The sequence below is a fragment of the Protopterus annectens genome, chromosome 4.part0 (genome assembly GCF_019279795.1).
Source record: "Protopterus annectens isolate FY-2018-M chromosome 4.part0, PAN1.0, whole genome shotgun sequence".
NCBI classification, from domain to species: Eukaryota; Metazoa; Chordata; order Ceratodontiformes; family Protopteridae; genus Protopterus; species Protopterus annectens.
The window spans coordinates 995,608,559-995,635,058 of NC_056733.1; positions in this window are offsets into that span (position 1 = coordinate 995,608,559).

Sequence of the window (26,500 nt, forward strand, 5' to 3'; positions counted from 1 at the left end):
TATGTCCCATGCATATAATCTATGGGGGGCATATCATGTTTATGTAGCACTATAGTATATTAAAGTGGATATGTAGGTTTATGAATCTTTCCATTGCCAACTGTGTTTGTGTTACTGTATGCACATCCCCTGTGTCAGTCTTTACTGTGGTATTCAAAGGATATACCATTTTGTCTCCCTGTTCCACCCTGTGAACTCAGGAATACATACCACAAACCTGTCATACAACAGTACATTGCATGCCCTGACCAACTCCATCAGGGTTGAGTGTGTGGGAAAGAAATTCCAGGGGCAACAGGTGCTGACACTTGAATCTGTTGTGGTCAATCTAATGTTTAAGCTGGTGAAGGACCTACGGACAATAGTCCAGTAACCTGTTCCATATGTATGAGCCTGTGGTACTACACAACATTGAGGTCACATGTCTGAAGGCTACCTGTCTGTGACAAGGGGTATATACGGCAGGTCACACTGTCTGACAACAGCCTCCATCACACACTGTTGCATGCATACACATCTGGTAAATGTATATATAAAGCTATACCTTGGCTATGAAACAGTTGGTATATTTCCACTCTGCCATACTCCACATTGGTAATGTCTGCAGAGCCACAGCCTGCAGACACACATACACCTAGAACATAAACAGAATACAGCATGTCAGACTACATTCAGTCAGTGGTACTAACAGCAATAATGCATCATGGCTAATACGGTACATACACCTTTATGTGTACCCATAACAAATGCAAGCAGACAGCACCTTACACAGTATTAAATAGCTACACTGTACTATATTCACTCTGTGCATCAGACCAATATTAGCATGTCCCTGCATCAATGGTATGGATGACAGGAATATGGCACAGGTATCATCATATGCACAGGGTGCAATGTATATTTGCCAGAGGCCTAGGCTGGACCATCCATGTGTGTGTGTGGAGGAATATCCTATTGATGGGCTGTGCAGAGGTGCTGTGTGTGTTTGGAGGTGACCAGCATGTGATACAGATGTGTGTGTGTGTGTGTGTGTGTGTGTGTGTGTGTGTGTGTGTGTGTGTGTGTGTGTGTGTGTGTGTGTGTGTGTGTGTGTGTGTGTGTATACATGCACACAGTCACACCATGTGGCTGCCCTACACAGAGGTATGTTGGACCCTACATGGCATGGTGTCCATTTCACCATCTCCAGTTATAGACACATGAACTGGTCCTGCCAGTGATCTCACTGGCACCACCAGGTGCAAGGCCAGCTGTAGTACTACCTCCTGATGGTGATTGCTGTCTGCTGGATCCGTGTCCCTGATGGAACAGGCCAGGATCATGTGCCTATGGCCTGCCCCATTGTGATGTGGACAGCAACCCCCCCCCTTTCATAACGCTGGTGTCACTGCTACTATGGGAGTGCGAAGGTGCATGGCACCATAGACTCTCAGCTGATGTTGGTGCTGACCTACGTCCATGTGGCTGATGCCCATCTCCCACCACACACTCTAGCACAGACATGCCATGGTCGATGATTGCCAATGTCTCACTCCACCATCTATTAATGACCTCAGTATTTTGGTGTGTGGCCTCAACAAAGTCACATATGTCACCAAGTAAATCAGGAAGAGTTCCATCCACCACCCTGAGTGCTTTTTTGGTGTTGCATTCACTACATGCCTGTGCATCCAAGACAGCTCAAAACATGTGTCTGGTGATACCTGCTGTGGCACTTGTGACAGCAGCTTGATGAGCAGCAGGCTTCCTGTGAGCCTCCCTGTCCATCCACCTGTATGGGACTTTGCCTGCACTCTAGCTATGGACAGCGTCTAGACTCACACCTACCATAGTCACCACACTAGCCTGTTCCATGCCACCACCTGCCAGTTGTCCATCGTCTGTGGCTGCTGGGGACAGGGCATGTGTGGGCATTGTGACTGTGTGTGGGAACATTGTAGATGACTGTGGGATGCCAAGCAATGGCAAGGATTTAGCCCCTGACAACACCACCTTTGCCTGAATATGACCGTCATCATTGCCAAAGTCTGCAGAGACACTGACATCAGATACTGAGCCTGAGGGACTGCAACCACCATGACCACCTGTGGGGGAAAGATAACATATGTAAATTAATACCTGCACTATACCGTTTGCTGCTACACATGCACACATATGAATGCACATGCATGCACACACACGTACACACATGCACGCACATATAGGTGAAGTGGCAGACAGGCATTACACATACCTCACAGTAGCCAACTGGTGACATTCACAACACAGTTAGACCAATACATATACACCCTGGACAAGTCCTCAACATCATACAGTGCAGCCCTTTACACTTCATGTTACAAATTATATACACCTCTGTGATATGTGAGTAGTGTTAGTAGGTGATGGGCCTAGAAGTAGCACATACTGTATCCATGTACACATAATTGCTGTTCACCTGTATAGCACAGTGACAACTCCTTCAGAACATACTTCTCACACTGTGCAGAGTATCACTGAATGTCTACATGTGTGGTGCATATTTCTGGTATGTTCGTCATAAATCCTGTATTTATCTGACACATTACTGGGATGATATGAGGACTGCTGTGACTATTTAATGACAAATTTTGAGTCTCACACTTCAAAACATGCAGTACATGTATATTACAACAAAAGCGGTTACACTGACAACCTTCTAAGCTTACAGTGGATAGTAAAAGTGTAGACACCCCTATTAACATGCCAGGTTTGTCTGATATATAAACATGAGACCACATAAATCATGTGATAACATTTCCCACCTTTAATGTGACCTGTAACCTGTGCAATCCAATTCATGAACAAACACATAGGTTAGGGGTAACTTAGAAGTTGAAATACATACAATAGGCTGGTTGCATGACTGTGCACACCCCTAAACTAATATTTTGTTAAAGCACCTTTTGATTTCATAACAGCAGTCAGTCCTCTTGGGAAGGTGTGTATCAGCATGGTATATCCTGACTTAGCAATATTTGTATACTCTCCCTTGTAGAAGCCCTCCAACTCTGTCAGATTGTAAGGGCATCACTTCTGCACAGGCCTCTTCAGGGCACCCCACAGATTCTCTGTTGGATGTATGTGTGGACTGTGGCCGGGCCATTCCAAAACATTGATTGTCTTATAGGTTCATAGGTTCATAGTTTCGTACTAGGCTATCTGCCCTAGGGCATTTATAAGCCTAGCCAGAGTGTGTGTGGCTTTCACCACCCCTTAGGATGAGAATACTACGCCCATTTAGGGTTTAGTTTACTCTGATGAAGACAGTCTTGTATGGATTTTGATGCATGGTATGGGTCAGTGTTGTGTGGAAAGGTGTAAGTCCTTTCCATCTGCAGCTTACTAGCAGACACATAATGATTTTGGGCCAAAAGGGACTAGTATTTTGAACTGTCCCTAATCTCCTCCACCTTGGCTACAGGCCCACTTCCATCTTATGAATAGCATCCCTAAAGTAGGACACTGCCATCACCATGCTTCACCATGGGGATGGTGTTCTTTTGGTGATGCACAGTGTTGTTCTTGTGCTAAACAAAACTTTTGGTATTGTGGCCAAAAGGTGCAACCTTGGTCTCATTATACCATAACACATTCACCCACATGCTATTGGGGACCTGATGTATTTTTCTTGAGAAATTTACCAGACCTGGATATTGTTCTGTGTGTGAGAAGACTTCCATATTCCAAACCTACCCCATAAGCCAGGCATGTGTAGAATATCTGAGATTGTTGTCACATGTAGTACACAACTGGTACTTGCCAGTGATTCCTGCAACTCCTATAATGTTGCTGCAGGTCTCCTGGCAGCCTCCCTGACTAGTTTGTATCTTGTCTTTTCCACAAATTTGGAGGGATGTCCAGTTCTTTGCATTGTCACTGTTGACCCATATTTCCACCACCATTTGATGACTGTCTTCACTGTGTTCCATGGTATATGCAATGCTGTGGAAATGTGTGTGTATCCTTCTCTGGGCTGATACCTTTCATGAATGAGATCCCTTTGCTGCTTCATAAGCTGTATGCAAACTATGGCTGTTGCTCAGGGGTTCATAGGTTCATACTAGGCTAACTGCCTTTGTGAGCCATTTCAAGCCTAGTCAATTATCCCTTGTGAGACTTAAACCCTGCACCTTATGCTTGTAAGGCAAACACCTTAACCATTAGGCCACCCTCCCAACCCCTGTAACAGGCAACTGAGTGAATTTACGATAATCCTGGTATGACAGCTGACTGTTATTTGCTGTTATTCAAAGAGTCTCTGTAATTGATGGCAGGTGTGTACCCAAGAAGACGTAATGCTGTAATAATATCGAAAGCTGCTTCAACACAGTATTAGCTTCAGCCTGTGCACATGTATGCATCTAATGTCTTGTAAGTTTTTTATGTTCATAATTGTTCCTATAACAGGTTTGTTTGTTTTACAATTGTATTGTACAGGTGATAGGTCACATGAAAGATTAGAAGGGTTCAGACATGTGTTATTGTGCTCTCATTTTTGTATTTCACAAGTACCTGGCATTCTAACAGGTGTGTGTATACACCATTTATATGCACTCTATAACACTAATTTATAAAATATTTCCATAGTTTTGGGCCTTCATCCCCCCATTTTGTGAGTCTTTGTCCAATTTCTTGCAATGACAGATTGTGAGGTATGGGGTCCCCTTCACATGGTCGATTTTTCATAAAGTCAACTTTCATATGACAGAGACCATGTGATCGACTTTTGAAAAGCCGACCATGGGGAACCCCTATCTCTGCACAGTGCGGAATGGGAAAATTTCCCACTTCCACACTGTAGTACGATCTTGGAGTTGGTATATTAAAGTTATGGAAGGTGGGGGGAGGAACCCCCCTGCTAACAGTTTAAGGTAAGTGTTTGTTGTGTTTTAATGTTTACTGTACATGGTCGGCATTCTGAAAGTCAATTATATGGTCTCGGCCATATGACAATTGACTTTCTGAACTGTCGACCATGTCAAGTAGACCCGAGGTATTCTATAGATATGTGAAATCTCCTGCAAATAGGTCCCTGTGATGACCACTGTGATGCAATGCAGTTAACTCCACCACAAGTGAGCATGCAGATATTGCAAAACAGCTGAAAGTAACAGTTGTGAGCATGGTCACATGCATGACCTTAACATGCCTGGGTTACTGGTGAGCCACAACAAGAAAATCCCATACTCACTGGCTTCAGGCTGCTGTCCTAACATGCAGACCAGAGGGACCTATGTAGTTGTGGGGGAGAGGTATGGTCAGTAGACTCACATTTGGCATTGGTACAGGATGAATGCTACGTGTCTGCAGAGGTACAGTACAAGCTATGATAGTACACAATTTGCTGTCCCTCACCATAGATGTGTACTTGTATGTATTACTAAACCCCACCCACAAATGCAGTTTGAACTGACATATGCATCTAGATACTCTATAGAAGACAGTATGACTGCTACATGATTAAATAGATGAGCACTGTGGCCTTACCTGGATGCTCCATGCCTGTTGCCTGGGTGCCACCCACCTCCACGACTGGTATTTCATGTGTTGGGCATTGTGTAAGGGCTGCCCCAAGGTTGGCAAGGAGCTCCTCTGTTGCTGTAAGTGAGACCTGTGTGGCTGGACCTCCACCTGTTGCAGTACGGTCCCTGGCCATGGCAGCAGCCTTTTGCCGGGCACGACATATCAGGTCAGTTGCCTGATGCCTGACCTGATCATATGTACGGTCATGGTGGCCCAACGTGTTCACTCTGTGGAGAAGTTCATCCCACAGGGCAGTCCGCTCCTACAGATTTTGCTGGCTTTGGCTGAACAGCATGCCACGGTGCTGTATTATTATTACTTCAGTAATAGCTGCATTCTCCTCTGCAGTGTATGCCGGCTGACACTGCATGCCACCTGGAAGACATAAACAGGGAAACACATAACAGGACCTCAGATATTGCCCATAGTTATTTACAGAGCCAGCACATTAATATTGCCTATTATTAGCCACCACTTACAAACACATTACACACCTGTCATCTATCAGCACAGTATGAACCTGTATTCCACTCCTGGTCCTGATGTGTCATGTTCCCCCAATGAGGGCCAGTACATTCCATAAACCACCATTCATAATTCACATTTGTGTAGAGGGATGATAGTGGCCATCTTCCTTGCAGATGGGATGTCAGAGGTGCTCAGGCTTTGCTTGCATACAGTGTGTAATGGAGCTGGAAGCATATGCCTAAATTCATGTAGGATGCAGGCAGGAATGTTCTCAGATCCCATGGAGACTTGCTTTTGTTTACTTTGATGAGGCAGTATGCACCTGCTCCCTGATGATGAGGGGAGGGGTTCAGGTGCTGTGCATATCCTCCTACACTGATGGTGAGCCAGGGGGTGATGTTTGCCCCAAACCTGTCTGCAGCAGGTTGGCTATAGCTATGGTGTGTGTGTATGAGGTATGATTGACCACCATTACAGGGTGGGTTGGGTTGTTGCCTCTGAGACTGCAGACATATGTGAAGATGGCCTTGTGATTGCCCTTGGTGGATGTGTCCAATTTGTACTCATAGTTAGCCTTACTGTAATCCAACTGTGACCTTATATGCTCATTCAGACAAAGGATGACTCACTGCCAAGTTAGTGACTGCGCCTACTCTGACCTGTACAGCCAATATAGCGAGCAATTATGTGGTTTGTGTATAGCTGCTGTCCAGAAAAGAGGATTACTCTACTTTGGTGGAGACAGGTTTTACAGGTAAGGTATTGCTGAGTCTGTACAGCTATCTTGGTGATCATATGGCTGTTTGTAGTAGGCATGGACACAAGGTCATAACACAGTTGGACACCTCTCCAATTTCAACCTGATAATCATGATTATTCTAGTACGCATGTCTGTGTCAGGGCAATGCAAAAACCAGTAGCTGTAGAAATCTAACTCTACTGGATGCACAGAAACTGAGATTACACACATGTACAACTTGTGCAGCTTATTTACCTGACATTTTGCATCCTGTGTCTGTTGTTATGAGGCAGCCAGGTACACCTAGTCATACATAGATGTGCACAGGTAATACCTGATATGCATTTCTGTTCTATGTCAGTATGGCACACTGTATTTACAGTCTTTCTGCTCAGTCATTCCTTGGTACAGGTTTTTAAGAATAAGGGTGATGAGCAGAGCTGTAGTAACTACAGAGGGATAACATTGATCAATCACAGCATGAAGTTATGGGAAAGAGTAGTGGAAGCTAGGTTAAGGGAGGTGAGGATTAGTAATCAGCAGTTGGTTTCATGCCAGGAAAGAGTTGTACAGATGTGCTGTTTGTTCTGAGAGTGTTGATGGAGAAGTACAGAGAAGGTCAGAAGGAGTTGCGGTGTGTCTTTGTGGACTTAGAGAAAGCATATGACAGGGTGCCTGGAGAGGAGAAGTGATATTGTATGAGGAAGTCGGGAGTGCCAGAGAAGTATGTAAGAGAGGAACAAGATATGTACAAGGATAGTGTGACAGTGGTGAGTTCTGTGGTGGGACTGACAGCTGTGTTTAAGGTGGAGGTGGGACTACATTAGGGATCAGCTCTGCGCCCTTTCTTATTTGCAGTGGTGATGGATAGGTTGACAGACAAGATCAGACAGGAGTCCCCGTTGACTGTGATGTTTGCAGATGACATTGTGATCTGTAGTGAGAGTAGGGAACAGGTCGAGGAGACCCTGGAGAGGTGGAGATATGCTCCAGAGAGGGGAGGAATAATGGTCAGCAGGACTAAGACAGAATATATGTGTGTGAATGAGAGGGAGGATAGAGGAATGGTGAGGATGCAGGGAGTAGAGTTTGTGAAGCTGGATAAGTTTAAGTACTTGGGATCAACAGTTCAGAGTAATGACAAGTGTGGGGGAGAGGTGAAGAAAACAGTACAGGCAGGATGGGGAGGGTGGGGAAGAATGTCAAGAGTGATTTTTGACAGACGAGTCCCATTAAGAGTGAGAGGGAAGGTCTACAAGATGGTAGTGCGACCAGCTAAGTTATATGAGTTGGAGACAGTGGCAATGACAAAAAGGCAGGAGTCAGAGCTGGACGTGGCAGAGTTAAAGATGTTAAGATTTGCACTGGGTGTTACAAGGATGGACAGGATTAGGGATATGTATGTTAGAGGGTCTGTCCAGGTTGGACGATTTGGAGACCAAACCAGAGAGTCCCTGCATTATGTTGGTTTGGACATGTGCTGAGGAGGGATGCTGGCTATATTGGGAAAAGGATGCTAAGGATGGAGCTGCCAGGTAAGAGGAAAAGAGGAAGGCCTAAGATAAGGTGTATGGATGTGGTGATAGAGGACATGCAGGTGGTTGGTGTGGCAGAGCAAGATGCAGAGGACAGGAGGAAATGGAGACAGATAATCCTCTGTGCTGACCTCTAAGGGGAACAGCCAAAGGAAAGAGAAGGAGATGTTGTAATGTCAATCTTCACAGGTTGCCAATGATTTTCCAGACATAACATAACTCTATGAGTAAATGACTACAAATATGAGGCACACATATGGTCAGTGTGCATAGCACTGGACAGTTGAATGGTATAAGCTCAGTATATCACATGCAGTTCAACACACACATCTGCAATAGTATTTTACTATGCAAAAACCCTGTATAGGTCTCTCACATTTCTGAGGCAAACATGTATATCATAGTTGTATTTACAATTAACTTATGGATATCTACAGCATCCCAGTAGCTGGCTTAGCAGTGTCACAGTCAGTATTGTTCAATACACACTCCTTTAGTAGTCATATTTGAGCAATCCTTTCCTGGGGTGACTCAGGGGCCTGAGCTGTGATCTATGTCACTGCAGACAGACCCAGTTGCAATGGCCATAGGTTCTGATCAGCAATATATCAGTACAGCAAGTCTTGTTGAGACATATTTTTGAACTTCCTATTTTCCATTGCTACATACCCCCACTGCATTCCACTACATGCTTACTTGTTTGACATACCTTTTTTCCAAGTATGGTTGGTTTTATTCCAATATGTGTTCTTTGATTTCTTTGTCTGTCTGTCTGTCTGTCTGTCTGTCTGTCTCTCTCTCTCTCTTCCAGATGTAGGGTATACATCAGTTTTGCATAGGCAGCAACTTGCCTTTTGTAGGTAATGCTCATGAGCAGCTGATAGCCTGTGAACCAATTGGTGTCCCCCACTTACTAATTGCATGCAGTACAGCTGTGGTGTTATTCCTATAGCCAATGGCATGGCAACACACTCCTATAATTGAGTACTTCATGTGGGTGTTACCCCTTTTCCTTGCCTGTGAGGAGGACTTTATGGGGGTGTGTGAACAACAGCATCACAAAAGGTAGTTGGAAATATGTCTTACAATGAAAACTGTGGAGACAGCCCAACAAACTGGGTGGCAATGTTCCAGACATAGGGAAAGAATGTAAGTATTGCTGTTATACACTTGAATTAATGCTAGTTTGACAGGGTTTGTGTGGACGTGGCTTTTCTGTGTGATTTTATGTCTGACAGTGTTATGTGGTTGATATAACTCTCAACTGTAGGACTATCCACAAAATGGCCAGATATTGAACTCTCATGTTCGGTGTGTTCCTCAGACATTTTTTTTCTTTGGAAAATCTGTAGCATATCATGGGGATTGCAGCCAGTAAATGGTATCATCCATTTGTGTTTCTGACTTCATATCCCTCAGAAAAGATATGTTAGAACAAACCCTGTTACACCAGTAACTGTCTCAGTTTGTAACAGCAATATTTCACATATGTCTGTATTTTTGGGCCTCTGTCCCCCAAGTATGTCAGGCTTTGTCCAGATGTCATGCAGTAAGAGGATGATAAGTAGGGTATACCATTATTTAATGCCTTCATTCCTGATACCATCTCAGTGATGTATCAGACTGCCAGACTTGTTATGTGTTGGAAGCCTTATATATGAGGAGAAAGCCTGGACATTATGTGGGACTCTGAACAGTTGAGAGGTCTGTGTATTTCTGGTGATTGTTGACAGACTGTCAGGATTGTGTAGCAATGTAGTGTGTCAATGTTATTTGGCCTGTGTAGGGAGGGGGTAGATGTATGTGTTTTGGCTCCTTTTCTATCGGCCTGTGCATGCTTCTCCAGTTTCTGGTGGTTTATCGCCTGTATATGTTTGTAGGGGCAGACTAAGACACATCCCTTACCACGGTCAGGTGTCATACTACACTGTGAATTAGGTCTGTATATGAAGGGGTAGTGCATGAGTGACAAACATGTTGAGATGTTTTTGTTCACACAGTCCTTATACTGTACTGTTCCTTTGGCTTACCAGTATGCCACTGTGACTGTGGTGGAATTGGTTGTGGGTATGCATTTTCACACTGGTGTCTGCTTTTCAGTGCTTTTACATCCCTGTAGTGCCTGATATATTTGCCAATACATGTGTAATCCCCCCTAGCAGATTTGGGTTAGTGTTGGGTCAGTCTGTAGTTTTGATAGCGCTTGGTGACATGCTTAGCAGCTGAGTTCAGTTTCCCTAATGTGATGTTATGTCCAGATATTTGTAGGATGTGCAGTTGACTGGCCCCATAAGTGTTGTACCTTTTTGACACATCAGTGGGATGATGTGAAGATTTAAGTCACTAACTAGTGAGAAGTAATTGAGTGTTGGACTATGCTATTTCAGTCAATATATGTTAGGACAGACAGGGGGTGTTACTGCAGCAACTGTGTCAGTTTATCTACTACAGTATTTCAGATTTGTCCCTATTTTCATGCCTTTCTTCCCCCACTTTGTCAGGCTTGGTCCAGATTCATTGCACTAAGGGGTTCTGAGCCTATCGCTCAACTGGCCAGACTGTTTCAGAATGTCCAGGTTAATTGCTCATATTTCTGGTCTGTTACACATATTCATTATTTTTATTTACCTGTTGAATCACTGTGATGATCTGAGGATTTCTGACAGTAAATGATGACATACATTTCAGTTTCAGAACTCACATTCTTCAGAACATGTATGCTGAAATAAATCCTGTCACTCCTGCAGCATTCTACATTTATAAGAGCAATATTTTAAATATTTCCCAAGTTTTGGCCCACTGTCTCCCCCATTTGGACAGCCTTTGGCCATATTTCTTGCACTAAGAGGTTGAGAGGTATGGTTCTGAGGTATGACTCCACTACATGTTATGAGCATTTTATATAAATATATATATATATATATATATATATATATATATATATATATATATATATATATATATATATATAATTTGTATATATTTATATATATATATATATATATATATATATATATATATATATATATAATGTATATCTTTTTCCATATATATGCATCTCCATACAAATATACATGTTTATGTAAATATATATATATATATATATATATATATATATATATATATATATATATATATATTTATATATACAAAACCTGACTGCTTCTATAGAACATTTTCCCTACTGTTGAATGACTCTACTGCAGGATATGTTTGAAAAAAAAAAATCAGCATTTCTTGCAACTTAAATGGTGTAGTAGTACATTGCTCTGACTATGGTGTACAGGGCCCTAGGTTTGGTACTTGGCAGGGCTGATTATTTTGTTGCTAGGCAGAACAGTGGCTGATGGAAACAGAGGGATTAAAGCAGTTTTAAGCAGTTGTAAGCGAGTTTGCATTAGTTGCGTGATGCTAAGCAATGCCAACACATCCTGCCTTCTCCCAGAATGATACCACAGTATAAGGACAAAACGATTGACTTCAGCAATTGGCTAAGCTTCTGGTATCATTAAAAGGGGATCCAGTATTTGTCTGCCTGGTAAGACATGATCAACAAACCACAATGCTTTTCCAGAGATGGTCTGCACCTGTCACCCCTAGGATTCAGGTTACTGGCTAAAGCTCTTGCCACTCCCATAGTGCCTTTTTTAGGCAAGGTTCAAAGGATAAAACCACCTCCATAACAGATACAAGCATGCAAAATCTGAAGGTAATGCTACTGAATGCTAAAAGTCTAAACCTCAAAATGCACACACTCGAGGCACTCCTAAAAATGGAGAACATCGATATCTGTGCAGTAACTGAGACCTGGTTCAAGGCTCCAGAGAGCACCCCTGCAATACCAGGCTACAATTCTTACCACACTTTTCGGCCATAAAACCAAGACCAAAACACTAAAGGTGGAGGAGTGTCCATATTCACCAAGGATATTCACACCTCCACGCTAGTTGCCCAACACAATGCATCTGAAATTCTCCAGGTGCAACTAACACTAGGTAAGATGGAAATCCAAATTGTAACTTGCTACAGATCCCCCACCATGCCCTAAGATTCTCAGTACATCTTTCTAAACATACTGGAAAATATTAAGATACAACCAAACATCCTAATACTGGGTGATTTCAAATTCCCTGCCATTAATTGGGAAAACTACTCGGGTACCAACTCCTTTTCCCAACGGTTCTTGGAATTCATAGATTCCAGTGCCCTAGATCAACTAATCCATTGTCCCACCAGGGGCTCCAATATCCTAGACCTGGTCATTACCAGCATGGGAGATAGATGCTCCACACCAGTGGTCACCCCCTCATTGGTCAGGTCTGACCATAAGTAAATCACCCTTGACATCCGCATCCCACCCCCACCCACCAGTAAGGAAACCTCCTTAAAAAACTTCCCCAAAGCCAACTTCATGCTACTGAAGTCAGAAGTGACAAACCTCACAATACCCATGCAGACGGGATCTGGAAGTTCGACTGCAGAATCCTGCACTAAGGCACTGTATGAGCACATCCACTCATGCATGAATCGTGCCATCCCAAATAGAACCAAGATGCTCTTCTCCAAAAAAAGGAAGCCAATCTGGTGGTCCTCTGCTATAAACAAACTATACAACAGAAGGAAGAAACTGTTGCAGAAAAGAGGAAAATCCCAGGATGCAAAAAACTCCCTCACCAGCCTCAGTAAGAAGCTGAGATCCTTCATAAAATTCTCAAGAGCTAGTTACAAAAATAAAATTGCCAAAGATTCCAAAGACAACCACAAGGCATTCTATAGTTATGTCAAGAATCTAAATGGTAATGCTCAGATCTGCTCTGAGCTAAAACAGAATGGCATTAAATATACTGATCCCAAGGATATTGCCAATATCCTGGCAGATCAATTTAGTGCCTCTTTTTTCTTCAATTTGTGTCCTTCTCACACTCACCTAACCCTTCACATTCAACAGGGGCCATTTTCTTATACAAATGTGATAAACTATTTTTCATCCTATCAGTGAGAATGGTAGATCCTTTCTCACCTCCATGTTATCAAAGGAAATTCCTAGTCTAACATCATTCCTCTGCTCACCATTTAAGTGGGCTCACTCTCCTTCTGTTTTGAGGGTACTACTTCTAGTTGTTATTGTTCTTCCCTTTATACTTTTCCCCTCTTACAGTTTTGTGCTAATTCACTTTCCTTTTCTCCTAGTGTGATCCTTCCACTGTTTCAGTTTTTAAATTTAGTCCAGTTAGTCTAGTCTATACCTTGGTATGTTTGAACTTTTTTTCAGGTTTCTCCTCTCCCCGGCATGTATTCCAGCTGCTCCTGCTTCTCTTTTCTCTTTTAATGCCATCTGAACTGAGACCCTGGTTTCTGCTTCTTTTTTCTTCTTTTTCTTCCAAAACTCCCCCCGTAACCTGGCACTCATCTCCTTCCTGCCTGCATTCCACTCACTTTTCATAGATGACTGCCTTTCATTACTAGCACTAGCCAATGTCTGACTAACGACATATATTTTGCTATTTAATTTCTTCTAACAGCTTGTCAGGATGACTTCTTTCAGACATAAAATGGACATTGTCCTTAGGGTTAACACATTGTCTAGAGCTTCTCTTAACTTGCTTTTCAGTTAGCTTGGCTATGCTCCAAAACCATGCAAACAAATTCGTCATGACTGTCTCGGTTACTTGTTTCTATTCTAATGGAATTTGTTTAGACACTTATCTTTCCAAACACACTGATAGTCTACCCTTCAGCTTTTTTATACCGTTATATTCATGTTATGGTTGAACTGGCCTAAATAGTAGGAGAAAAAGAAAGTGAATTAGCACACAACTTTGAGACGGGAAGAGTATAAAGAGAAGGACAATAACAACTAGATATAGTACCCTCAAAACAGAAGAAGAGTGATTCCCGATTCAGATAATGTTAATTACTTTGAGCAATATGTTTAGTGCCTGTTTTGAATAGACTTCAGACCATTTCAGATTCATTCCCCACATCTTTATCATCAAACAAGACAAATCTAGTAACCTTAAACTTAATGGAATGCAGTTTAATAATTTGAAGACAAGTTGCATGCATATGCACCCCAAAATACAATATAGATCCTCCAGATATCTCTTCGTAGTTTATATACATACTAACCCGAAACCATCCTCTTGCCCCTATCATTGCCCTTTTCACTTCCCCTCTGAGCAGCATGAGCAATTTTGGATGTTTTAACAGATAATATCAGGCACTAACACACAAAACAACTTGCTATCTTTATCATTTCTGAAATTGCTTTAAGCTTTATATTGCAGCTCTAATGAAGACACTTTCACAATGATTGGCTTTGTTATTCAGTTCTTATGCAGGGCTAAGAAGATCCATTGGATACACTTATTTACCTCTGCTTTTTGCAGACGTCCCATCATCACAGTGCTTTTCTTCCAATTTATTTAGCTCACAATTTTTTCTTATTAAAACCATAATGTTCATTATTAGAAATCAAGAAATCCATACATACATAAGGGATAAAAATAAAACATTTCAGAACTTTATTGGAAAGGCTCACACAGACTCTGCTACACTTTGCTGTGAGGGAAAGGTTGGTTTGCTTTTAATTTGTTGTATTTTGTATTGGTTTATTGCCTTTTTATATTTTGAGTGCTGTGATTTGTTTTCTTTACCTTGTGTTTTGCTTGTGTTCTGCTTTTAACTGCATATTAAAACTTCAAAAGACACCACAGTTTTGTCTCTTGTGAGTCAGGCAGAACCCCCCCGTCACTGTCATGTTTTTAAATACCATTGTCTTTCTAGTTGCCTGTCTCTTACGTTAATTTGACCATATATCTCATTTCCTCTCTGCTTTCACTGGCTTGTGTAAGCACAAAATGATCATTTTGTGAAATCACTCCCCTTCAACTATTTAAATTTATTGGCCATCCTACTGTATTCCATAGTACCAGAATACAAAAGTGACCACCCCCTTTCAATCTATCTTGCTGTTTTAAAAATAGTGGCTCTCCACTAAAACTTAACTTTTTAAACAGGTAAAACTTAAGTTACCTACTTTCACATCTAACTTCTCTAGTGCACACTGCAGTGTTTAGGATAAACCATTTTTTTTTCATCTTACCTTTAAGCATCCCTGTGACTAGCACTTGCTCTAATACCTGCTGGAAAGCACTAGGAAGCCTTAAACTGATACAATCACTCAACTCTCCTTGTTAATAAGGAGAAATTAATAGTAGGCACTAAACGGCCTATAATTGCAATGCAGCAATTGCCTCATGAACACAGACAACCCTCTCCTCCTACCACCCAACACTACAACCTGTGAGAGATGCACTTAGCCAAACTGGAAGCAAAGCTGTCTTCACCCAAGATTGTGCTAGACAGTCAAGAGGAGTAGGGTAACATCCGCACTACACCTCAAGCAGCACATAGCCCTTCTAAACTCACACCACCAATACCCACACATAGCAACACTAAATCCACATATGTGGAGGCCCTTAACTGTAACCTGCCCAAGCAACAAGGACCTCTGAAGCTGAAATGCAACCAAACACCAATCACAATCAAAGTGTCACATAGCTCACAACACCAGTTTGCCACCCAGCAACAGCCCCATAAGGCAAGACAGCGTACATAACACTTTAGTCATAGGTGACTCTATAGTCAGGCACACTGATGTCCCACTCACCAGGCTGAACAAGGAGAAAATTACAGTGAGCTGCCTGTTGGGTGTCAGGATCCACTACATAACTCATGCACTCAAGTCACTCCACAACAAGTTCAACTATGACTCTGTCATTGTCTATGTTGGAGTGAATGACTTGAGACATACCTCCATGGACTAAATGAAAAGAGACATGGAAGAGCTCTCGGATAATGTGGCCAGGCAGGTATGACCCTAGCCCTGAGTAGCATCCTGCCTTCGCCCAGAATGATACCACAATATAAGGGCAAATTGATTGAATTCAACAATTGGCTAAGCCTCTGGTGTCATTCAAAGGGAATCCAGTATCTGTCTGCCTGGGACGACATGATCGACAGACCACAATGCTTTGCCAGAGATGGTCTGCACCTGTTGCCCCTGGGATTCAGGTTACTGGCTAAGACTCTTGCCACCCCTATAGTGCCTTTTTTAGGCAAAGTTCAAAGGACAAAACCACCACTGTAACAGGTACAAGCATGCAAAATCTGAAGGTAATGCTACTCAATGCTAGAAGTCTAAACCTCAAAATGCACTCTCTCAAGGCACTCCTAAAAATGGAGAACATTGATATCTGTGCAGCAACTGAGACCTGGTTCAAGGCTCCAGAGAGCACCCCTGCAATACCAGGCTACAACTCTTACCACACTTTTCGGCCACCAAACCAGGATCAAAACACTAAAGGTGGAGGAGTGGCCATATTCACCAAGAATATTCACACCACCATGTTAGTTGCCCAACACAATGCATCTGAAATTCTCCAGGTGCAACTAACACTAGGTAAGACTGCAGTCCAAAGTGTAGCTTGCTACAGATCCCCCACCATGCCCCAGGATTCTCACTACACCTTTCTAAACATACTGGCAAATATTAATATACAACCAAACACCCTAATACTGGGTGATTTCAACTACCCTGCCATTAACTGGGAAAACTTCTTGTGTACCAACACCTTTGCTCAATGGTTCTTGGAATTCATAAATTCCAATGCCCTGGAACAACTAATCCATAGTCCCACCAGGGGCTCCAATATCCTAAACCTGGTCATTACCAACATGGGAAATCAATGCTCCACACCTATGGTCACCCCCTGGTTGGTCAGGTCAGACCATAAGCTAATCACCCTTAGCATCCACATCTCATCCCACCCTCCAGTAATGAAACCTCCATACAAAACTTCTCCAAAGCCAACTTCATGCTACTCAAGTCAGAAGTTAATAATCTCATGACACCCATGCAGACGGGAACTGAAAGTTCGACTGCTGAGTCCTACACTAAGGCACTGTACAAGCACATCCACTCATGCATGAATCGTGCGATCCCAAATAGAACCAAGATGCTCTCCTCCAAAAAAAGGAAGCCAATCTGGTGGTCCCCTGCCATAAACAAACTTTCCAACAAAAGGAAGAAACTGTTGCAGAAAAGTGGAAAATCCCAGTATGCAAAAAACTCCCTTACCAGCCTCAGTAAGAAGCTAAGATCCCCTCATAAAATCCTCCAAAGCTAGTTACGAAAATAAAATTGACAAAGATTCCAAAGACAACCACAAGGCATTCTATAACTATGTCAAGAATCTAAATGGCAATGCTCAGATCTGCTCTGAGCTACAACAGAATGGCATTAAATATACTGATCCCAAGGATATTGCCAATATCCTGGCAGATCGATTCAATGCCAACTTCACCCCCTCTCACCCCATAAATGGCCCATCTCAATTTTCAAACTTCATGAACTAGAAAATGAACTGGCACCTCAACTAATGTGCCATGTTTAATCATACCCTCACCTCAGGCTTCATGCCCACTGAGTGGCGCACAGCTACATTTATCCCACTCCACAAGGGGGGGATCCACCTTGGATCCCAGGAACTACTGCCCCATCAGTCAGACAAGCCTGATCTGCAAGGCCATGGAATGTATTATCATGGAACTTATAAACAAAAACATTGGCAATCTTAAAACACTGGACCCCACCCAGTTTGGGTTTGGGAAGGTACGGTCTTGTCTCCTGAACCTGATTGACTTCTTCAAATCAGTCTCCAGAGCTGTGGACGAGGATAAGGCAGTCCACACAGCCTATCTGGACCTTGCCAAGGCCTTTGACACCATCCCCCACTCTGGAATCATAGATAAACTTACTAAGCTGGGCATTAATCCCTACATCACTCGATGAGTTGCCAACTGGCTTACTGACAGAACCCACACTGTAAAAGTAGCTCACTCCAAATCCAGCTCCAGACTAGTGACAAGTGGAGCACCTCAGGGTTCAGTCCTGGCACCTCTCTTGTTTGGCATCTACTTCTCTGAAGTACAGGCCAACACTATGGAACTCTGGCTAACAAAGTTTTCAGATGACTGCAAACTGGGAGCCATTATTGATTCCCCAAATGATGTGGATACTCTATAAAAGAGCCTTACAGAAACAGATGCTTGGTGCCAGAGCCATGGGCTCAAGCTCAATGCCAAGAAATGTATAGTAATCCCCTTTGGGAAAAAAACATGTACCCATGAATTATCACATAGGTGGCAGTACACTAAACACCAAAAGTGTGATAAGAGACTTAGGGACACAGGTGGACAGTGGTCTCACCTTTAATAACCACATCGCCACAACAGTAAGAAAATCCTTCTATGTGGCACACCTCATCACTAAGGGCTTTTCATCAGGAAAAAAGTAGGTAACTGTCCCACTGTACTCATCCTTCATTAGACCCATTATAGAATACAAAGCCCCATTTGGTATGTACCTCTCAAGACATCTGCAACAACTGGAAAGGCCGCAGAAATACCTCACTAAAAGAATCACAGGCCTAAAGCAGATGCCCTATGCTGACCGCCTTAAAAAACTCCAGCTATACTCTGTCGCATATCGTCTACCCAGAGGCGATCTCTGCTTAACATACAAGGCCATGTCAGACCCAGAGCTGTTGGACATGCTACACTTAAAGAAATCCCAATCCCTCAGAGCCACACACTCCAGGGATCGAAACCTTGTCATTACAATAAGCAAAACATGCTGGAGGGATAGGTTCCTGACCCAGAGAGACTCCTCATACTCTGGAATAGACTGCCCATACATGTCAAGCAGAGCACCTCTTTGGCCATCTTCAAAAGGAACCTTGATTGGATGGGAGAAAGGAAATTCACCCCAGGGATCACATCAGTCGCCCTGCTAGACAGGGGTCCAGGGAAGTAAATAGTGTGGGAAGAAATAGCCAGGGAATTGTTATTGCTAGGCTTGTATAGACCCTAGGGCCGATAGCCTAGTAACAATCTATGAACCTATGAACCTATACCAACTCCAAGAGAAGAGAGTAAAAAACTATATGTCACTCTCTCAGTCAGCTCAGCTCTCCGATAGTCACTGTTCTATTGCACGAACTTACGAGTATGACCTCCGTAATGTAATGTAAACCAAAGAATTTCAAAGTACTGCTACTGACTGTTTCTTGCTCTCTTTTTCTGTGGGAAAAGAGACAAGCAATCAGGAGTCACTAGCCATCCAGCCATCCAGGCACATCACGTACGAGAATGCGGGCGTGGCAGTCCAGTCCCTTTCCATTTCTATGTGGGTACAAACTCCATAGACTTCTGGGTATCACACTGATGCCTTCTCTCCTTAATCTGGACTGCTTTGACAGCAGTCTGGATTTCAGAAACTAATTTTTTTTTAAAACCCGGCACTCACCAAGCATGTGCAGTTCGAGTTCTGGGACTTCACCGAGTCAGTCGGACTCACAGCCAAGCAGCTAGACAGCAGTACAGACAGCAGTAGTATAATTTATACAAATATAAATATTTTATTTTTTAAAAATTTTCTTTTTTCTTCTTCTCTTTCCACAGCCGGGGTGGGGGGCTGCAGTCCTGCAGTCCAATAGCATGAGTCACTACTAGCAGGAACTGAATATTGTTAACTGTGTTCACCAGAGGGAATGAAAACATGGCTGCATAAAGTAAATTGAAACCAGGAGTAGGGTTGATGTGGTAAGTGGGTAGTGGCAACTAAGAAGTATGAGGACAAATTTCTTTAGGTCAGAATTTTAGACTCTGGGATTGTCTCTTTAATTTTTCAAAAATTATGTATTTTCCCCCAGTAACTATCTTCCAGTAAAGAAATGTATTCACAATTTGTTTCATAGAATATTTGGATTTACTTTGCTATCTATTAAATCACAGAGTTTATCATTCAGCTAATTAGATGACATTGAATGCAACTAGTCTGTGATCATTTATGTATAAGTAAAGTTCTGATCTCTTATAAATGTGTAATAGAGCTAGTAGCTACTAAGTATTAATATTTATTAAGTGTCCCTATTAAACATTCCACACATACATATGAGGTTTCCATGGTTAACATCATGGTACATAATAAGACATAATCAAGCTTTCTATGATCATCAGATGGATTATTAGGTTTCCATGTTATCACTGGATATTGATACTTAAATGCCATCAGTATTAAAATAAAAAGGTGTAGAGTTCTATGCTAGAAATACATTTCACTAAATGCCTTAGCTATTTCTTTATTACTACTAGTAACAATACAACTTATTGAGAGAGACTGCACCTATGGCATGGTATATATTCTTAGACTCAATACCTTGTCTGAATATTTGAACAAAATCCAACAATCAATAGCAGAAATAATTATGCACTTAGTCATGTGGCAGGCAAGCCTCACACATCCGCCATGCAGTAGGTGACCATACTCTTTTGTACGATCTACTCCAAGATCACACCACCTTAAGCAAGATATATATATTCAGGACGTGATTTGTACTGGATCCTCAAGCAACACCTAGTTGCTTTCTACTTATCTATTAGTCATAGACTTGAATGGTTTGGTAGTAATAAATTATTTTGTTGTAGTTCAGTTAGAAACATTGCAATTACAAGCAAGTTTATAGTCTGAACATTTTTTCCCTTAAGAATGAAACATGACATTTGGATTTCAATGAAATGATATTCTATCCTAAGTGTTACCTAACAGCAGATCCAAAAAGGCACATGGTTACCAATGTCTCTGCGCTAAGGAGTTATCTTTTCAGCCATAATGACATTAAATGAAATGAAACTAACAAGGCTGTAACATCTATACGAATGGATGGTATTCAGTGAACTCAGCATGTAGTGCAAATGGTTTGTGAAATGAAGCAGTGAAACAACAGAAAACTAACCGGTGCACTTCATTTATGAGTATGTCCACATCAGGCACTGAGAAATGTCAACAGTATAGAGGACATTAAATGATATAACAACCGACAAAACATTCTTAAGCAAAGTCACTCAATCAGTCGGACTGCAGATGCTGTGGTGTATGATAACGCCCAGCTACTACCCACTATTTATATATTTATTTATATATATATTACTATTTAGTAAAGTTTACATTTCCATAAAGGGCACTATTACTTCAAGGTCTGTTTACAGTCAAATCCCTTGTCTCCCTCAGAACTACTCACTCCTAATATTTCTTTACCTGTCTCAATTCCCATACCACTTCTTAATTTAAACAATTGCAGTTTTCAGTTTCTTCTAACATCATTCCTAATACCCTGCTTAACTTTACTCTGTCTTCCTTTTGGTACCAGTGCAGTACTAAGTCATGTATAATTGTAATGAACATAGATATAACTGTTGTAAATGATTTTATTTTCTGTGTTCACATACTTACCACAGCCATCAATGTATTTTCATTTTGTATGTACTTTTTCCCCTGTACCTGCTGAACATACAGCCAACTTACTGGATGGAAACTCATTCATGTCCTAGAGGTGAGAAGCTCCCTTCAGGTACTCTAGGGTGAGAACCATGCAGAGAAGAAATAATCCAGGCAAACACTGGGGAGTTTGGTGTTCTCACTGACATCCTGGCAAAGACATATAATTTTACATGAATGTCCCTAATCGCTCTCCTTGAGAAGTGTTGTGGGCACTCACGTCACTGTAGGGACAATATATGTTTCTCCATCAGTTCCCATGTGCTGTTCTATACAGCAGAAAACAATCCATGTAAATCTATATGAATCGCAGAAGGAGTCATTACTGGGCACATTGTGGGTGTTCCAAAGAGCACTTTAGGCTGACATCAAAGATTGAAACAATACTAATTTCATGAACTTTAATCATACTTTGGCTTAGGAATGGGGTCCATTCCCATCATGGTATTAGAAACCCAGAAAACTGGGAGAAATTAAAAATCAGAAGCCAGAAAATAGAAGTTGAAGTTATGGAATGTCTGCGAAGTGAAGGATTTGGTGTAGAATGTCTAACACAGGTTACATCACAGTATGATGGAACGAGTCCCCAAAGTAAGGAGAAACAGGAAGATCAGGAGATGTCTGAAGAAAACATATGGGCATGGGAATGAAACGGAGATTTAATATGGTGTAATATTTATGCAAAGAAGAAAGTAAAACTAATCAGTACAAAAAGAACAGCACCAAAGAGATTTAACAAAAGCCTCTAATTGGAAAACACCAGGCACAGATGCAGTACCTAACTTCTGGTTAAAAGTATTAATATATTTGCACGGAGATTTTGACATGAGCAAGAACTATTTACAAGCTCACCCTGAATAGACACCAACCTGGCTAACAACAGGAAATACGAGTGAACCTGCAAGCTACCCTAAAAATTATAGAACAATAACTTGCCTTCTAATGATGTATAAACTCTATACTGGAATTGATGCTAACAGAGTTTATAGTTATATAGAAGAAAACTCAATTATGGCAATAGAACAAAGGGGCAATAAAAGAAAGTCATATGGAACAAAGGATCATTTGTTGTTAAATAAAGTCATAGTGGAGAACTGTAAAAAGGGGAAGAATCTAAGTATGTCATGGATTGACTACAAAAAAGCATTTGACAGTATCCTACATTCATGGATAAAGGGTATTTAAAAATGAATAAGATATACCCTACACCGATAAACTACATCACAGCTACCATGAAACAGTTGCAAACCACTTTGCAGTTAAGCCATGATAAAGGACAAATTATTATTCCAGGGATAAAAATCCAAAGTGGGATACCCCATGGTGACTCTGTCACTGTTGCTCTTTTGCCTTGCACTTAAACCATTAAGCTGTCTGCTTAACAGATTAGGTCATGGCTAAACTTTGGCTCCCAGCAATCAACAAAATGTAAAGACTTCTCATCTTCGCTTAGGTGATGATTTAAAACTGAATAGCTCATCAGACGAGGAACTGAAAGCACAACTGCAAGTAATCAAAACTTTTTCAGGTGATACAAGAATGTCATTTGGTCTTGATAAATGTGCAAAAGCAACCTTTAAAGTAGGAAAACTGCAACACCAAGAAAACATCAGTTTGGGACAAGAATGTGATATAAAAGAACTTGAGCAAGAGGGAGTGTATAAATATTTGGGAATGATGAAGGCTCAATAAAAAAACATGACCACATTTCAATAAAATAGTAAAGAATATTTTAGAAGACTTAAATTAATCCTGAATACAGCGTTGACATCTAGGAACAAAATTCAAGCTATAAACCAATTTGCTCTTCCTGTCCTAACTTACAGTTTTTGAGTGATTGGCTGGTCCCAAAAAGTGTTGGACAGATTAGACAGGAAAACATGAAGGATGCTTCAAGGTCATCAAATGATTTATAAAAATCAGTACATACCATGATTATATAGTTCCCTTTCCAAAGGAGGTATGGGCCTACTTGAAATTGATTACATGATAGATCTGCAATTGTGGGACTGTATACATATCTGCTGACCTCACAAGACCCAAATGTGGTGAAAGCTTTGAAACAGAAGGAGAATAAGTCTAAAATGGCTTCTCTTCTTAGTCTAGCAGAAGCATATTGGCCTCAAGCAGGAATGGAAATCAAGCCACAAGTAGAGAAAAATCAATCAGCAACTGAATGTGCCAAACAATGAAAGAAAGAATATAAGCTGAAGGATCAGATGAGAAGGCAAGAAATGTGGAAAGTGCATTAATATAGCTACAAGTATAGAAAACTTCTGGAAGAACCTCATGTTGATCAGGAACAAATGCAGGAATGGTTAAGGAGAGGTAAATTCAAACCAAGAGATGAAAGGTTATTATTGGCAGCCCAAGACAGTGGGCTATGTACACCTTGGTTTGCAAAGTCCACTGAACATGTGGGAAAACCAGACAAATCGTTTTGTAAAACCGAATTGGAAACAGTCGCACACGTTGTTGCTGGTTGTGACATACTAATGGCAGAAGGACTGTATACTGAAAGGCATAATAACATGACAAGACTGTTGCACTGGGGATTGTGGAAACATTATGGCATTGAAGTGGCTGAAAAACACTGTAAACATGAACCACAAAGCATCATAAGAAGTGATGAAGTCAACATTACATGGGATCACCCATTACCAACAGTTCAAAAGATAGATGCGCGAAAACCAGATATAGTGGTCCATGAAAAGAAGACAAAAGTAGCGCTGATCATTAAAATCACTACACCCAGTCAAAGTTAAAGTAAACTTAATTGTCACTTCGATTCACACAAGTGCAGACTGAGTGAAATTTTGTTTCTTCGGGCTCAATGTGCATACAAAACAGATGACATTTAACATGACAATAATGCACAAAATTCTATAGACACAGACAACAAACACAACAATAATAGATACTTGCATTATTACACTGATTTAACAGATTGTCACTCATTACTAGGTTATTAGCTTATTTTCACTGGAAACATGCACAAGCAATTGATTTAAGGTATAATTTTATATTGCACAGTAAGAAAGTTCAGTTTGATTACTGCTGACTTTGTTTTCTGGGTGCGGGTAAGGCGTGGTTACATATTGCACTATAGTTTTCAGTATTGGTGGATTACTGCCTTAATGTCCAGTGTAAAGGGTGCTGTTCCTAGAGTTCAGTAACCAGATTGCTACAGGGAAGAATCTGTTCCTGAATCTCATGGTTTTGTAGAGCATGCATCAAAAGCACCTTCCGGATGTTAAATGTCAGAACAGCTTCTAAGCAGGATGAGTGCTATCCTGGTTATTTTCCTTGCTTTGCTGAGACATCTGGACATGTTCAGGTCTTGTATGGATGGGAGGGAGGTCCTGATAATCCTATCAACCACTCACATTACCCTGTGCAGGGACTGGTGCTTGGAAGCAGAGCAGCTTCCATACCTATTGTAAAGTTGTTTGTCAGTATACGTCCGATGGTGCCCCTGTAGAAGGCTGTGAGAGCCGTTGATGGTAGGTTTTCTCTCCTCAACCTTCACAAGAAGTGAAGCCACTGGTGCACCTTATTAATGATGGCATTTGTGTTGGCTGACCACATCAAGTCTTCTGCAATGTGCACTCCCAGAAATGTTGTTCTTTTTACTCTCTCAATTGTTTCTTCATTGATTATGAGTGGAGAGTGCTCTCTGATGCTCTTCCTGTAGTCCACAATTATTTCTTTGGTCTTGTTGACATTTAGTGTAAGATTATTGTTGTAACACCAGCTTATGAGGTGATTCATCTCCTGTCTGTAGGTTGTCTTGTCATCATTCCTGGTGACACCCACAACTGTCATATCATCTTCAAATTTGGTGATATTGTTTGAGCTGTGCTTGGCAGTACAGTCGTGGGTTAGTATGGTAAAAATCAGGGGGTTTTGGACACATCCCTGTGGGACTCCAGTGTTTAGGGTGATGCTCTCGAATGTATTCTTGCCTATGCAGACTTTCTGGGGTCTGTCTATAACAAAGTCCAGAATCCAGTTGCACAGTGGAGTGCTGATGCCCAGTTGAACCAGATTTCTGAACAGATTTTGTGGGATGACTGTGTTGAAAGCTGAACTGAAGTTGATGAAAAGTAGCTTCACATAGCTATTCTTGTTCTCAGGTGGTCCAGCGATAAGTGGAGTGCCAAAGAAATAGCATCTCCTGTGGAGCGATTGGATTTGTATGCAAACTGGAGTGGATTGAAGTCTGCAGGTAGTTTGGATGGTATTACATCTTTGACCAATCTCTCAAAGCATTTCATCACAGTGGAGATGAGAGCTATGGGATGATAGTCATTTAACCTAGAAGGTGGCGACTGCTTTGGCAGTGATTTAATGTTTGTGTACTAGAAACATTTGGGCACAATGACTTGACTCAGTGAGTTGTTGAAGATGTATGTGAGTACATTTGTTAGTTGGTCTGCACAGTCTCTGAGCACTCTTCCAAGAATGTTATCAGGTCCAGCTGCTTTCCTGGGGTTAACTCTTCATAGGGTCCTTCTTCAGGGTTGAGGCTGAGCTCTTCCTCACTCTGGTTATTGGTGATTTTCCCTGCTGCTGTCTTGTTCCCTTCCTCAAACTTACTGAAGTAGATGTTAAGAGCTTGTTTAGGAATTCTGTATCATCACCACACTGTGAAGATGGGGACCTGTAATCTGTTATAGATTGGATGCCATGCCACAGGCACCTGGGGTCCATTTGTTCAGAGAAGTAGCTCATGATCTGTTGATGATATTTGTGTTTGGCCTCCCTCACCCCATTGTTTCATTGTGATCTGGCCAATCTGAGAGCCTGTTT